Below are 15,904 nucleotides of genomic sequence, written 5' to 3'. Positions count from 1 at the left end.
AAGAAGAGACACTAAGAAACCCAATGCTAATTCTGTAGCATTATGATATAAAATCTAGAAATACTATTATTCACTGTTCAGAGTGATATTAGTCTAGTCTCATGTTGAATTTCAGCATGCATAAAGATAAAGACAGCTACTATAAAGAGAATGAGAGACATTATAGTAGTCATTATTAACTTACCCAAAATAAGATCTTGAATACCTAAAAAGTCTTCATCGTCATGTAATGATTTGACTAGTTCTAAACTGTTCATTATATATTCAGTGTGTGAAGATGGGGACAATATTTGAAAGAAAACTAGAAACAGTAAATAGACAGTGAAGATCTCCAGTGGACTTGCTTTGAAATCTGTGTTTCTTTAAATCGTTTCCTTATGAACTGTTTTGTTCCATTTTATCATGTTTAATCTTACACTCTTTAAGACAAGAAACAAGTGTGTAGGACTGATAACCATATTACTAAGCTTTTGTTGGATCATTGATCAGAACTCTTTGCAGTGTCATTATTTGAATGTCACTTTATATGCTTTAATTTTGTAACTTGACAAATATTTCTAAGATGATAATATGTAATTTATCAACTAGTGATTTCTTATTGTTTATTTTTCTGAAATTCTGAATTATTTCTAACCTTTTATTCTTTTTTTTCTCTTTAAAGTAAAAAAAGAACGGATTCTCATGCAAGACTCATTTCAAGGGCTTCTCTTGTATGTGCCTTTCAAAAAAAATAATACTTATCTTATTCCATGTCCTTTGAAGATGTTTTACAGCTTTGTTCCTCAAGCTGTAGATCAATGGATTCAACATTGGAATAATCAGAGTCTTAAACAGAGAAGGCACTTTACCATTGGCAATGGAGTGACAGGACTTGGGTTGCACATACATAAGTATCAAAGTCCCATAGAACACTGTGACCATAGTCAGGTGGGACCTACAGGTGCATCTTTTCTCTGCAGTTTATCCTGAGAATGATTATGAAGATGAGCAGGTAAGATACAAGAATGACCAAAAGGGAGAAAATCAAGTCAAAAGCTGATATGATCAGAAATATAATCTCTAAGTTATGAGTATTTGAGCAGAGTAAAGACAACATGGGAACACTGTCACAGAAGAAATGATTATTGATATTGTGGCCACAATGTTCAGGCTCCTTTAAGAAAGTGTATGAATCTTGTGTTTGATGTATCCCTTATAACTAAATATACTTAATTCATCAGAAATGCTCTTATATAGGAGTGATATTTTAAGTAGTTTTATTCACAATTTTTACAGTTCTGGTCAGGGAATCTAGGAACTTCACATTGAGTTGAATCCCCCAACCTTTTAGTTTTACCGTTTCAGTTGTAAGACAGGGTCTTGCTAAATTCTAAATTGTCCAGGCTGGGATTGAAACTGAAATCCTTCTCCCTCAGCAGCCTAGAGCTATGGGGTTACAGGCAGGCTCTATATGCATTACACAAGTTAATTTCTAAATATCATTAAAATAGGTATTAATAAATAAAAGACAAGTAACCTGAAACATCAACATGCTTTTTTGTCCAATTTTACTCTCTCTCTCTCTCTCTCTCTCTCTCTCTCTCTCTCTCTCTCTCTCTCTCTCTCTCTGTGTGTGTGTGTGTGTGTGTGTGTGTGTGGTAGAAAAGTAGAGTTTGATATAAATCAGACTCATTACATTCTTCCTGTCATTTTTTTTGCACTCAACTGTTCCTCTAACCTTTTAGAAAGAAGGAAAGTCAGACTTTTGTTGGATGTACATATTCAAAAGTGTTGAAAATCTCTATTAAGAACATATCACAGAGAGATAATTTGCATTGGGTGACACAATGAAAACATAAAATTCTCTTGGATAAAATGAGCCTGTATTTTTCAAAGAAAAGTATTTGAAATGTTTTAATGATAACTACCACAAAGACAAAAACAAACCAACAATGAAGGAGACATGGATTACTGAGATTTAACATATTTCTGTACTCTTGCATGCATCTAAATTCACTAGCGTTTTCTCCTTATATAACATAGAACATAATGCAAATAAGCATATTTATCAGCAATAAAACAAATTTGAATGGCTGTAAGAAACTGGATACTCAAACAGATGGAATGACAGGAAGCATGTGGCCTCTAAGGTAACACAATTATTAATATTGGAAATGTTGGGAACAGAAGTGCATGCTAAATCCAGAAAAGAAACAGAAATGATGTGCTTTGTAGTGACAATAGGATGACAGCCTTCTCTAAGTAAAACAAATGAAAATTAATTCACTGTGTTTTAATTGATCACATGTATTTTCAACTTCATGAATTCAAAATATTTCTTGTAGGGCTGTGGCTATCCTCCCTTTCTCTGTGCAGAGGCCTATACACATTAAATGTTAAAACTTAAGCCAGATTATGACATCCCAGAAATATTTTAAATCAATGAAAGAGGAATCAGTCTATCTAAAGATCTGAAAGGCATCAGAACGAGAGACTGAATTCCTACCATTTTTCTATTGTTTTTTCATTTTTTTGCAGGTGTGAAAAATAAAAATTGAAATTCAAATTTCTTATAAATAAGGAAAGATTAAAAATGCTCTCTCTTACCAGTTTTGGAGTTCAATGATGAATCAAATCTAATTAAAAGTAATATTTTATTATTACCATATGAGTGAGTATATGACTTGTCCTTATACACAAGTCATACTTTTCAAAAGACATTTTTATGTGAAATATACATTGCCACATCAAGATATCTATCATGAATCACATTTTCATATTTGTTAATGTCTTGTTACTTTTATTTTTTTCTCATTGCTGGAACAAAATACCTGACACCCAAAATGAAGGAAGGAAAGATTTATTTGTCTTACAGTTTTGGAAGTTTCAGTCCATAATCAGCTGGTTCCAAGGCAAGGTGGCATGGAAGGGGGCAACACTTCAATGCAGCAGCCAGAGCAAAAAGAGAAAACAAACCTCTTTTCCTGCTTAATATTGTACACATACACACACACACACACACACACACACACACACACACATCCCCAGACTGTAGCACTTACAAAATCTCCCTGATCTCCTTTGCACAGCATGAATATATTTACAAAGTAAGAACCCTGGCTCCCTGCTTAATCTCGCAGTTAAATTTTTAAACTGCTCAAGTTGACATAGTGTATGAACCATAGCAATTAATGTGTTTATTGTGTCCTAAATTATTTTTCAGTGAATTACAAAAAGAGTCTACAACCAAAAAATACCCTAAAAATATGAATGACATCAGAATGAGAGACTGAATCCTTGCCTTTTGAAATTCTAAATAATTTAAACATCATGTTGTTTTACTTATGATTTATTGCCTTTCAGTTTTGGAATCCATGTGTTTATGATTTTGCATCTAATTATGATCTAGAAAGCACAAACTCTGTGTGTTAAAGATGATTATGAGCATGATGCCTCAGATTACCACACACTTTTATGTATTTTTATCATTTCTTACATGAGGGAAACTATTCAGTATTTATACATGTGAGTTTGATTTATTTTGCTTATGAGTATGCTCTAAAGCTGTTTCAATTTATTTATAAATAGCTCAATGTGACCATTCTTTATAACTGAGTAGTACTCCATTGTATAAAAATACCACAACTTTTTTTCTATTCCTCAGTTGATGGACACTTAGGTTGTTTTCAAGATCCAGCGATTACAAATTGTGCTGTTATAAACATGGTTGCAAATATATCATTGTGGTGTGATGCTTTCAGTTCTTCTGGGAATATGCTTAGAAGTGGTATAGCTAGGTCAAATGTTGTTTTTTTAAAAAAATATTTAAAGAGGAAACAGAAAAAAAAGGGTAGCAGCAATACAGAATTTTTTTTAAAAAACTAAGAAATCACTAGTTAATAAATTACATACAATCATCTTAGAAATAGTTGTTCAAGTTACAAAATTAAAGCATACAAGGTGGACATTCAAACAGTTGTAAGTGTACTTTATAAGTTCCAGTCTCATCCTCGAATAAAATTTCAGTGGTGTTTTGCACTTGTTGTTTTCTTTGTAAGCATCACATTACACATGTCACACATGCTTAGGGTCTAGTCAAACAAAACCATTGGCTAATGTCTCCTGCTTCAGGTGACATCAGAGTGGCTGCATAACTGATCAACAATAACTACTCTGCCTTTGGTTTTGTTATAGAAAGTTTCCATCTCAAACTTCATTGCTTAGCTTTCTCTATCAGTACTTCTATTATGGCACAATTTTGACCTCAACAGTACCAGGTTTTTTTTTTTTTTTTTTTTTTTTTTTTTTTTTTTTTTTTTTTTGCCATATACAAGGCCACCATTATATCTTGCTGAAATAGAAAGACTGCATTATGCAACTCTGTACTTTGAAATCGTGTTATTTCATTTGCAGTTTTTGCTTTGTTCCTGTGTACAGCTCATATGCTGGTTAACTTGTGCTCTGTTAGGGTTAGGGTTAGGGTTATAACTGGGCAGTATTTCATTGTATAAAATGCCACATTTTTTTCATCTACTCTGCAGATAATAGGCATTTTGGTTGTTTGCAAGATTTAGCTATCACAAATTGTACTGCTATGAACATGGGTACACATATATCTCTGTGACATGACCTTTTCAATTTTTCTGGGAAAATACCCAGGAGGGGAATGGCCGGATTGAATGGAACCACCAATCCTAGTTCTGAGAAAACTCTGTACTGATTTCCACAGTGGTTGTACTAGTCTGCACACTCACCAACAGTGAAGAAGTATTCTTTTTTCCTTAAATCTTAGCCAACATTTGTTACTGGTTATTTTCTTGATGGTGGCCATTCTTTTCTGGGTGGGGTGAAATCTCAGTGTTTTAAACATTTGCACTTCTTGAATTAGTAGTGATGGTGAACCTTTCTTCACATTCTTTCACATACTGAATCATTTACATTCATAGACACACACACACTCACAATCACACACAAGAACAGTGCTCATCAGAAGTGTAGAAAGTAAGCAGCATTTTCTATGATAATGTTATTCGAAGAAGAAAAAATGAATAGAAGTGGAGAAACCTTTCCAACAAAGTAGGCATGATTTTTAGGAATATTTAAAGGATAAAAATATTCTGCTTATTAGAATTTATTGTCCTGCATTGAATTCTGTTGCTAAGGAGATTTAGTTTTGACATTAAAGAATCAACACTTGGAGGAGAAAATGGGCCTCACAATGAAATAAAACTATACATAAAAACGAAGAAAGGAGAAGAAAAGGAAGAACATAATTTGTCTTAAGAGTTTTAATAAGAATGTATAAAAACATTTTCACATATTGACATGATATATAAGATACGTATATATGATACATATATATCTTTATACATCTATGTATTTCTTTGCCATTCTTGATGCAGTGAATAAAATCATAACATTTGAATATAAAATCAAATAATGATCCCATGCTTAAAGTCAACATTATGCACTGTTTTTTACGTACTAGTAGTGTCACCAATTTATGTTTTGTTTAGAGTTTTCCAATATGTAATATCTTTATCTGCTCTTATATCAGAGAAGCAGTCTCCCAAGCCTGAGAAGATACATTATCTCTTTATGTTTCTGGAAGAATTTCTAAAAATTAGTTAATTCTTTCTCCATAAACATTAAATTAGTGTCATAAATAGATCCACTTGAACCTTATTCTAGAATGAGAGGGTGACAGTTATATTTAATTCAAATTTTCAATTTGAGATTTTACCCCACCAAGAGTTCTTTCACTAGTGTTTTTTTTGTGTGTGTGTGTCTGTGAATGAAATGCAATCTATCATGCCTAAGATCTTGTTCCTAACTATGAAATACTTTTTATAGAAACTTTCTGCTTTTTATATTTTTTATTCAAAACAGTATTCAGTTTTCTGAGTTGTGATTGTACAGATTATTAATTTCTATTGACTCAAATTATACTACCAACAATTTTACCAGTTTCCAATTCCTCGTTTTTAAAATTAATATTTTATTAATAAAATATGAAACATTTGAAAAGGCTTATAAAATTAGTTGAGAATGAAAGCTATTGTATATTTCTAAACCACAATACTCTCTTTCCATTTTGTTTCAGTAGTTGAGCGGTTATCAGGAAGTTTCAGATTTTTCATTCAAGTGAAGCAATGAGTTATACTAATTCATGTATAATTTTATAAATTTAGATATTAAACAAATGGACTTTTAATATATAATTTAAAATCTCTGAAATTAATTTAGAAAACATAATATTTAAAAATGAAATAATTTATTTTTTTCATTTATTTATTACCAACAATATTGATATTAGCATTTCATCTTGTTCATTCCAAATGTTTATCTTCTAGGGAGTTACAATATTTTCACACATACAGATCACAAATAATAATTATGAAATTTTATCATAACAAAATGCTCATTGAATTAACTTTTAAATAAAACATATCTTAGAGTGACAACGTATGCAGAACTTTATTATCCCAAATGATTGTTTTTACAAATGTAGGCTACCTACACAGATAATTTTGCCCCATGATGTAGCACTGCAAATACAGAAGAGTTTCTCTGTGGTGTATAATAGTCCTGTGATTATTGAATGAGATAAGTTCTGAAAACTATATGGAGGATAAAGCTTATAGAATAAATGTTTAGAAAAGACAAGTATATATATATATATATATATATATATATATATATATATCTCGATATATGTATATATATCCATACACACAATAGTATACTCTCCATTAATGAGATTATCTCTCTTCACTTTTTATAAGTTGAATTGTAAAACTGATCTACTCATGAGTGGAACATAACTCAAAGTAATGTATATAGTCATACAGATCCAATATGAATAAATTCAGCCCCAACAAAGAAAATCAGTAAACCTGCTTCATAATAAGAAAGTCATCTTATACAAAAGTGAGAAGTGACAATTAAGTTTTATATTTTTCATTTAGAGAGCTAGGAAAGATGATCCCAGAGGAGTAGATATTAAGGTTCATAAACAAGCTAATAAGTAAAATGAACAAACAAGAAAGACCAGATCCTTATAGGGTAGTCTTCAAGAAAATTATCTTAATGTGTCTATTCACTATTATAAAAAATCAGCCAATTTGAACAAAGTTATAACATACTAAAGCTGAAAGTTTAGAAATATGGCTCTCAGCAAAAGTGTTTTTACACACAAATACCCTACTTACCGTGTAGAGATATTTTGCTTGTTCCAGCTGGGAAGTCAGTCATCCTTGGCATCAAATTACTAGTGCATATTTAATAAACAGCTCAATGTGCAAAACACTTAGCCTAAAACAATATCCCACCTAAAGTATCAACACTATTAATTTAGGGAAGCACTAGTATATAGGCAGACAGATAGACAAACATATTTATGATTTAATTATATAAGTAAAAGTTATGAAAATGTAAACACTTTAGAAATTTTTGGTTCTAGATGAACAGCTTATTTTGTTCTACTTTTAAAACTATTTTTAATATGGCATTTGTTTCATTCAAGTCACATGGTATTAAATAATAACATAATATAACTTCATAAATATGATAAATATATATACTAATTAAATAATAAGAATGTATAACAATAAATATAAAAATTGCATATATCCCTGTATATCAAACCATCAACATAAAATTATCATACCAAAAATGAATACAGTTGAAACCATTGATACATACAGTAGAAATTTAGCAAATATATAAGCAAGAAAACTGCAATTTTTACACTGGAAATTTCCTTTATATACAGAAATAAATAAGAGGATATATGCATATACATGTAGTTTCTGTTAGTATTTTATGTATATGAATTTTACTTTGAGCAAAGAATTTATCTAAAACTGTATCTCATATATGCTGTGTCTGTGCAGAACTTTAAGGGAACATGAAGGAGAACTGAAGAATTGGGTGGGTCTGTGTTGTCTGAATACAGTGTACAAACTCATGTGGATACTTATTATTTATGGTAGCAGTAACTGAGTTGCAAGAGATTTTCTTGCATTTCTATATGTGTAATTAGTTGGAAAAAAAGATCATGGAATCTAATACAAGAACATTAGCCTTACTCTCCACCACCTACACCCACTCTAAGGCAAAAATTAGATGAAGAGTGTATTGGTTAGAGTACTTATCTCCTATTTGTTTATAATTATTTTAACAGCATTTTAAAATTTACTGTGAGCCAGGAGTAGTGGAGCAAGCCTACCATTCTAGCACTCTGTCAGCTAAAAGACTGTGAAGAAAGAAGGAAAGAAGTATGGGAGGAAGGAAAAAAGGAAGGAAAGGAAGAAAGAGGAAAAAAGAGAGTGAGAGAGAGTCAGAGAGAGGGGGGGGGAGAAAAGAGAAAAAGAGGGGGTGAGTGAGGAAGGAAGGAAAGACCATATAGCTCAATGCAAGGATTCTGGAATCAATCCTCAGTACTACAAAAAATTAAGATGATATAAATTTATTTAAATGTTAATCTCTCCTATGGTATTTTCATTACATTTTGAATACACTTACATGTATGCAGATGATCACATGTATGTTATAGGCTGTCACCTTGAGAATTCAGAGCAAATATGAGAGAAGTCACTGAAACTGATTATTTTGTTCCAGAGATCACAGTCATGATCCCATGCTTGCCAGCCAGTTACTTGTGCCACTAAGGTAAATCCCTAGCCCTTGGAACTGATTTTATACAAGGAAGACTCACAATTTCATTTCAGCATAAGGGAGCATATATTTTAAAGAAAAAAAATGTTTAAAATGGTTCAAATAGCTACTATGAGTATATACACTTTGGACAACCTTTACTGTGATACACTATAATAAAGTGTATGCTAAAGATGAGGTACAGATGGATCCCTAGCATTTGAAATCCTCCTGTTTGGTAAGTTCACAAGAGTTCCTTCCTATGTGGTATACAAAATAATGCCGACAAATGTGTATATTACCAATAAAATACATCTGACCATCTCCAACAATCTGAAGATTAACAACATTGCATAATGGAGGGTTGCTGGCTTCTTAAATGTAGACATTGTGACCCCTGGATAAAGGAGAGAAAGAGAATGCTGCAAATTAGAGTGAAAACTGCATGGCAGCCTTCTCTACAAAAGTTATTGACAAATAAATCCTTATGACTTTACAATGCTGCGTATAAATTGCTTACCTGCATTTTGCACATCAGTCAACTAAAGCATTGCATACAGAGCTATGACTCCCTGTGTCCTCCCCTGCCCCTGGCAGAGATCCAGTTTGATGTATTGGATTTATAATGCACAGAAATATCTTCAGCAATTGCAGTGGGAAGCAGTCTAAACTACTTTATTTTGCTTCAGCTTATGGGGCAACCACAAAAAGTTAAAAATTAAAGTGCGTGTGGTGTCAATTTTCCTGTAAGTAGAAAAGATAAAAATGTTTCTGCTAAATGGATAATCAGACCTCACTGCAGAATGGACACTGTATTATTAACCTAGAACTATTAAGGGTTTCCTGATTCTAAAATAATTTTTTCAAAATCCTGTTGTGAAGGAGGAATTCCGTTTTCTCATCAAGACCTCCATCATGAATTACACGTATATGTTTATTTACATAAACATTGCATGTTAAATTATCTTACAGAGTATCACAAAAAGAGCCTGGAGTCAAAATTAAGAATAAAAGATTATCAGAATGAAAGTGTGAATCCCTGACATAAAAAATTCTGATGATTTTTAAACAAAGTTATTTTATTCATGCTTTATCTTCTCAGTTTTGACATCCATTACATATGATTTTATACAATTAATTTCTTAGTCACAATCATGTGTGTCTCAAAAATCACTGTATTTCCCATCTCAGTGGAGGTGAAAAAAAGTATAAGCTTAAAGGAAGGAAATAAAACAGGGTTCCTTTTGCTTCTTGTGCATTATGGAGTAGTGGGTGGCTCAGACACTGACCCAAAAAAGGCAATTTACTCAAGACACAAAGCCATAGGAAACCATGACCACCGCTGCAGACCCCGATAGCATATAACACCACACGCAACCACTGGTTTTTATCACCTGTGTTCAAGCTTCTCTTTGATTTCCAATGAGGTTTTATCAGAGAGACCTGAGTTCAATATAACCATTTTTAAATTTTCCTATCCTCCCCAAGGAGATGTTAAATATTTTTTCACTAACCCTAGAGCACCTGAGATCTTAATGAAGTGTCAGGGGGTTACTCACCAATTATCAGAGACTCTTGTGATTATCTGTGACTTTCTGAATGTAGGTTTGTATGTATGTACTCTGCACTCCATCAGTGCCACCTGTGGAGATTTAGCCTAGGTATTCAGCTTTTGCTATCAAGTCAAAGAAGTATCAATACTTTCATGCTCACTGAAGCATAATTCAAAATCACCAATATAGTGAAACAATCTAAATAGCCATTCATGGAGGAAAGGATGAGTTCATATAAAATAGGAATTTGTTGAGCACTTGAAATGTCTGGAGAAGATGATGCTAAGTGAAGCATACAAATTCATAGTGAAAGCATACAAACTCAAAATAGGAAATCAATAAAAGCTACCTTTACAACAAATCCTCTGTGTGAAATATTGAGACCACGACACCGTATCAAGGTGGTAAATAGACTTCCAGGGCTTGAAGGAAGCGAGGCTTGGGAAGAATTTATTAATGGATGCATTGATAGGAAAGCCTCAGTACCAGATAGATTGTCTGATTGTACAACCTGATAAATGTATTAACTGCCACTAAATCATTTCCTTCAAAATTGTTAATATTGCCATGTTGGAATAACTATCTCAACAAATGAATTTAAAATGATCCCCTATGTATACATCATTAATGCTTCTGTGTCTCTTTTAGTAAAATGCTTAATTTTGTACTTAGTCCATGTAATTTATGGACCTTTTGGATAATAAATTGTCCTTCTTACATACACTAAAATGATTGTCTGTTTAATTAATTTATGGTAACTTTTGGGTTATAGATGGTTTTATTTTCGAGTATTTGAGATAGTATGTCTACACACAAATTGCCCAATGTGTTTATGTTTATGTATTTGCCTGCCTGTGTGTATATAATATACTACTGATTCCTGTTAACCTTGAATTTCTAATAAATATTAAAAACATAACTGTATTTCCTAAAATTAAAACATGTGATTTACTAAAGAATATTGCAAGAAAATGCAACTAAATTTATATAATTATAGCAGTCTTTAAGTCAACTTACCATGAAATCATGTGTAATAAGTTCCAACTCCCCATCTTTCCTCATCCAAAAAATCATTGCTTTCAAACAATTAAGTTCTCCTTTTTATTGGAACTAAGCTAGATCTACTATTTGTTCTTCACTTGCAATTTTTAGTTGGTGAACCAAAACTTTATGTGGGCATCATGAATCATATTATAAATTTATTTATTTAAAACAAAACTCTATGTATGATACAGTAGTGGATGACTTTTTCTGCACATTGTTTTTCCCTTGGTCATATGATTTTGTTCACCTCTAAGGTAATTCATTTAGCAGTACATTATTCCCTGGTTCTACAGAATGCATAAATAGGTTAGAATGTTTCAAATTATTTGTCCAAATATATTTCACAGTTAGGAAAGGTTTCCTTCACTCCATCTCCTCACTGTTCATTTGAAGTCACCCAATTCTGAATTTTGTGAGTATGGAAGAGTTTTTGCTATCTTTTTACACTTTTAAATTTATTTTACACTACTAGCTATCAAACTCAGATGTATTGTATACTTACTGACATCCAAAGTCTTTTAGTCATTTTTAAATTGAGAAGGATCTCACTGAACTGTCAGACTCTCCCAGGCCTTCTGTCTCAGATTCCAGCATAGCCGGGATTACAGGCTTGTGACACCAAACTGGACAAATCATTATTAAATGAGAGACTGAAATGAACATGCCTCCTTTCCTTATGCTATCACCCCAAATGGGTTACACTTTAAATCAAAGAAGAAAGAGTTTTCAACCTTTCTATTTACAGCACCGAGGAATTTTGCGTTACATTTGGATCCAAGCATCTTTCCTCCAGGCTACAACGTCCTAAGTAGGTATTCTGCCATCTGCAAGACTCAGTCTGTCCAGGGAGCAGGGCTCTCAGCTTGTAATGCATTTATAAAAAGCCTTGACACTTTTGTCTTTCCATATTGTAAAATATATATTATAAAGTTATTTATATATGTTAAAAAGAAACCTTGTGAGCTTCACTTGGGAAAATGTTATATAAATTGAAAACATAGAAGTTTATATTGTATATTTCATAATCTGGCAATCAACATTTCAATTTGTGTACTTGAATATGCATTTGTTCAGAAATTAAAATATTTTATATGCATATCAACAATTATAGAATTTTGTCTTAATAAAAATCAGTTCCCGGGGACTGGGGATTTAGCTATGCAGCGTAAGCGCCTGCCTTGAAAGCAGGCAGTCATGAGTTCAATCCCTAGTAATGATAAAAAGGGAAAAGACAAAAAAAATCAGTTCCCTAGAACCTTTGGCAATTTATGTTTGCATCATGACCATGTACACATTATTTTGTTACACCACTGAATTACTTTTATGCATATTTGCTAGCTACAAAAATAATTCTTTTATGAAGTTGTTTCCTAAAAACTATATCAGTCTCTGTACAGTATAAATCAAATCCTAGGATTGTAAAACAATGAAAATAATGAGCAAAACAGAGAAGAACTTAGAGTGTATTTTGGATGGATATATCCACATATCATAGCACTGTATACATGAAAACTTAGCACATTACACTCTAACTAGAAATACAGTATTGTTACAATGATGGAATTATCTGTTTATCTCCTCCAAAATTTAAGGAAATTATTTAATGAAAATAATATACTCTCATACTGACCACGCATGATGGATGTCAGTCATTATGAAGTGGAACCACAGAAGTTCTTCAGCATAGACACAGAATCATAGACATAGAATAAGAAAAACATCGTCTTGTTTTGTACAGATAAGGAAAAACTGGCACACATTAGAGGAAAATACACAATAATAAACCAAAATCAAACCAGTTAGGAAAACTAAACCAAATGAAATTCTGGAAACTTCTGTGGCAGAGTTCATGAAACATATTTTTCCCTGGTGTATGAGCTTTAAACAAAAAAGCACAAAATGAGACAAAGTTGAAAGCTGCTAAGTGAGTTAATTGTCTCCCTTATCTTAAAGGTGAATGCAAGAGAACAAAGTAGGGAACAAAAGCTCCCTTGTGCAATGAGGGTTCTGGTAAAGAAGTTATACATATGTTTTGCCTTTAAGAATTTTACCACCATCATATTAAAGAAAGATATGCATACTCACAATTATAGCATCACAGAGTCACAGGAGCAAAATCTGAAACCATCCTCTTCCCCAAGAGGTAAATGGGTAAAGCAAATGTGGTACATATATGTACCAGACTGCTGCTGGGTCATGAAGAATAATTTTCAATCTCTTGTAAGGAAGGGAGTAGATCTTAAGATCATAATGCTGAGTAAAATAAGTCACTCACAGAAGGTTACATATCACAAGGTTTCTCTAATTTGAGAAAACCAAAACAAAAATAATTTAAAGAACAAAATAGAAAATTTATGTTAGGAAAATAGCAGTAGACTCTATAAAGTTGAAATGGAATGTAATCAAGGGAAATGGGTAGCAGGGATGCTGGGGAGGAGAGGAGAGGAAAAACAATCAGGCTGTGATTGGTATCAATTGTCAAGTGGAATATCACTACTAGAAACTGTGAACTATGCACTTGCACGAAACAATAGAATCAAAAATAAGAAAAGGAAGGACCCTAAGTTCGCGACATGGAACAGGGGCATTTGGACATATTATTGTGGCTGACTCATTCAAATTGTCACATTACACTCAGTTTCCTGATACTGAAATCACCTTTTACTTTTGCACAATTTATAGAAATCCATAGATATTAAAATCTAAATACTGCATTTGCATAAAAAGTAACACAGAGTCTCATATACACACTAGAAAATCATTGTAGTCATTGCAAATATCACAGGACCCATGGATCTCCTCATCTATATTTATCACTCCTCCTGACACCCAAGGAGCCTACAATTCTGAAAACTTCTCTGTAGTTAAATGGCTACAGAATGTTTTAACTTGTTGTGTTTTTGATAAGACATTTTCTTACTGTACTTAACTCATCTCCTAGGGCACTCATAAGTGTGACAAGGATGACCAGACTCAGTATTTAAATATATTGTGAGGCCTTTTGTGCTTGCTATGAATTCTGGAGGAAAACAGAGCAAGCTGAACTTCAGTTTCATTCACAATAAAACAATGTGAGTATTTTAAGAAGGCATATTGCAGTTTTTTCTGTGTTTTTTGTAAGAAATATTTTAAATCTTTATTTCTCAAGCTATAGATTCAACATTGGGATGATCAAAGCATAAAATATTGGATCCACTTTGTCAGTGTCACTGGAGTGACTGGCCTTGGGCTGCATGTACATAAATGTCAGAATCGCTTAGAGTACTGTTACCACAGTCAGGTGGGACCCACAGGTGGAGAAGGTGTTGTGCCTGCCAGCTGCAGAGTTCATGCTCAGAATGGTTACAAGGATGGGCAGATAGGACATGAAAACCACAAGAAGGGAAGGAATCAAGTTAAAAATTGATAAGATTAGCATCATCACTTCAACTTCATGTTTGTCTGAGCAAACTAAAGATAGTAGGGGAGACTGTCACAGTAGAAATAACTAATAACATTTTATCCACAGAAGGACAAGGTGAAAATCCTCATGTAACCAGAAGAGACACAAATGTGCAGTAGAGATAGGGAATCATCTCTAGTACCCAGCATACTATTGGTGACATGATGACAGATGTTTACAGCAGAGTGTTACAGATGGCTACATAGTGGTCATAGGACGAGGCAGACAAAATAAAAAGTTCACAAGCAAAAAAAAAAAAAAAGACAGCCAACTCTGTACTACAACAATGACATGAGATTGAATTTTGATCAACAACAAAATTAGACAGCATTTTTGGTCACACTGCAGTGGAATATCCAATGTATGTAATTTCCAAGTGTGTGAGAAAAAAGTACATGGATGTTTGAAGCCTGAAGTCCATCTGGCTGAGGATGATCTTGCCCAGAGAAGTCAGGTAGACAACCAGGAACAGCACAAAGAGTGGTGCCTGCAGCTCAGGATGCTCTGTGATGCTCAGCAGAATGAACTTGGTCACAGTTATGTCATTGAGCTCCTCCAACAGGCTGATCAGAAAATCTACTCAGGATAGAAATATCACCATAGAGCTCTTTGGACCACGCTTTTCAGTGGCTAGGGGAGCCCACCCAGAATCCTGAACCACTTTGGGGAGGTGTGGGAGGTACACTGGGCCTGACTGGGCCACAGCTAGCCACCTCCATTAAGCTCCAGGACCTCGCTGGGCTGAGGGTCATGAGGTAATTTCCATCACACTTGCATGAGGAAAGTTTTGGAACATTGCTACCAGCAGTTAAGACCCTGCCCAGCTTCCTAAACCAACGGAGGAGGCATGGAAGATCCCCTGGGTCTGACTGGATCACACCTAGAAATCTTCTTTCAATCTGGGGAGCTGAGTGTATAAGAGGTGATTTCCAGCACATTTGCACTCACTGGGTGAGAGCTTTGTACCATCACTCCCAGCAGTCAGGACCCCACCCAGCTTCCTGAACCACCTTCAGAGGCATGGAAGGTCCTTAGAGCCTAACTGGGCCACACATAGCCACCTCCATTGAACCCGGGAGCCGAGGGTGTGCTAGGTGATTTCCAGGCTTGAGCTTGGGGAGAGATTTAGACAATTGTTTCTAGTGGTTAGGACCCTGCCCAACATCCTAGACCACAACAAGAAGCAGAGGATGTCTCTGCAGGCCCAACTGGGCCACAGCCAGCGACC

The 15,904-nt window shown here is 33.8% G+C and overlaps 1 pseudogene; it reads right to left on the bottom strand.

Moving 5' to 3' along the window:
• Positions 1–690: 690 nt before the first annotated feature.
• On the bottom strand, positions 691–15,614 carry LOC100725086 (olfactory receptor 8K3-like; annotated as a pseudogene).
• Between the last annotated feature and the right edge of the window lie 290 nt (positions 15,615–15,904).

The sequence above is a fragment of the Cavia porcellus genome, unplaced genomic scaffold (genome assembly GCF_034190915.1).
Source record: "Cavia porcellus strain 051 isolate PalLab524CR breed Dunkin Hartley unplaced genomic scaffold, mCavPor4.1 scaffold_17, whole genome shotgun sequence".
Classification (NCBI taxonomy): Eukaryota; Metazoa; Chordata; class Mammalia; order Rodentia; family Caviidae; genus Cavia; species Cavia porcellus.
Note: the sequence above shows the minus strand (reverse complement) of the source record. Positions and strands in the feature narration are given on the sequence as shown.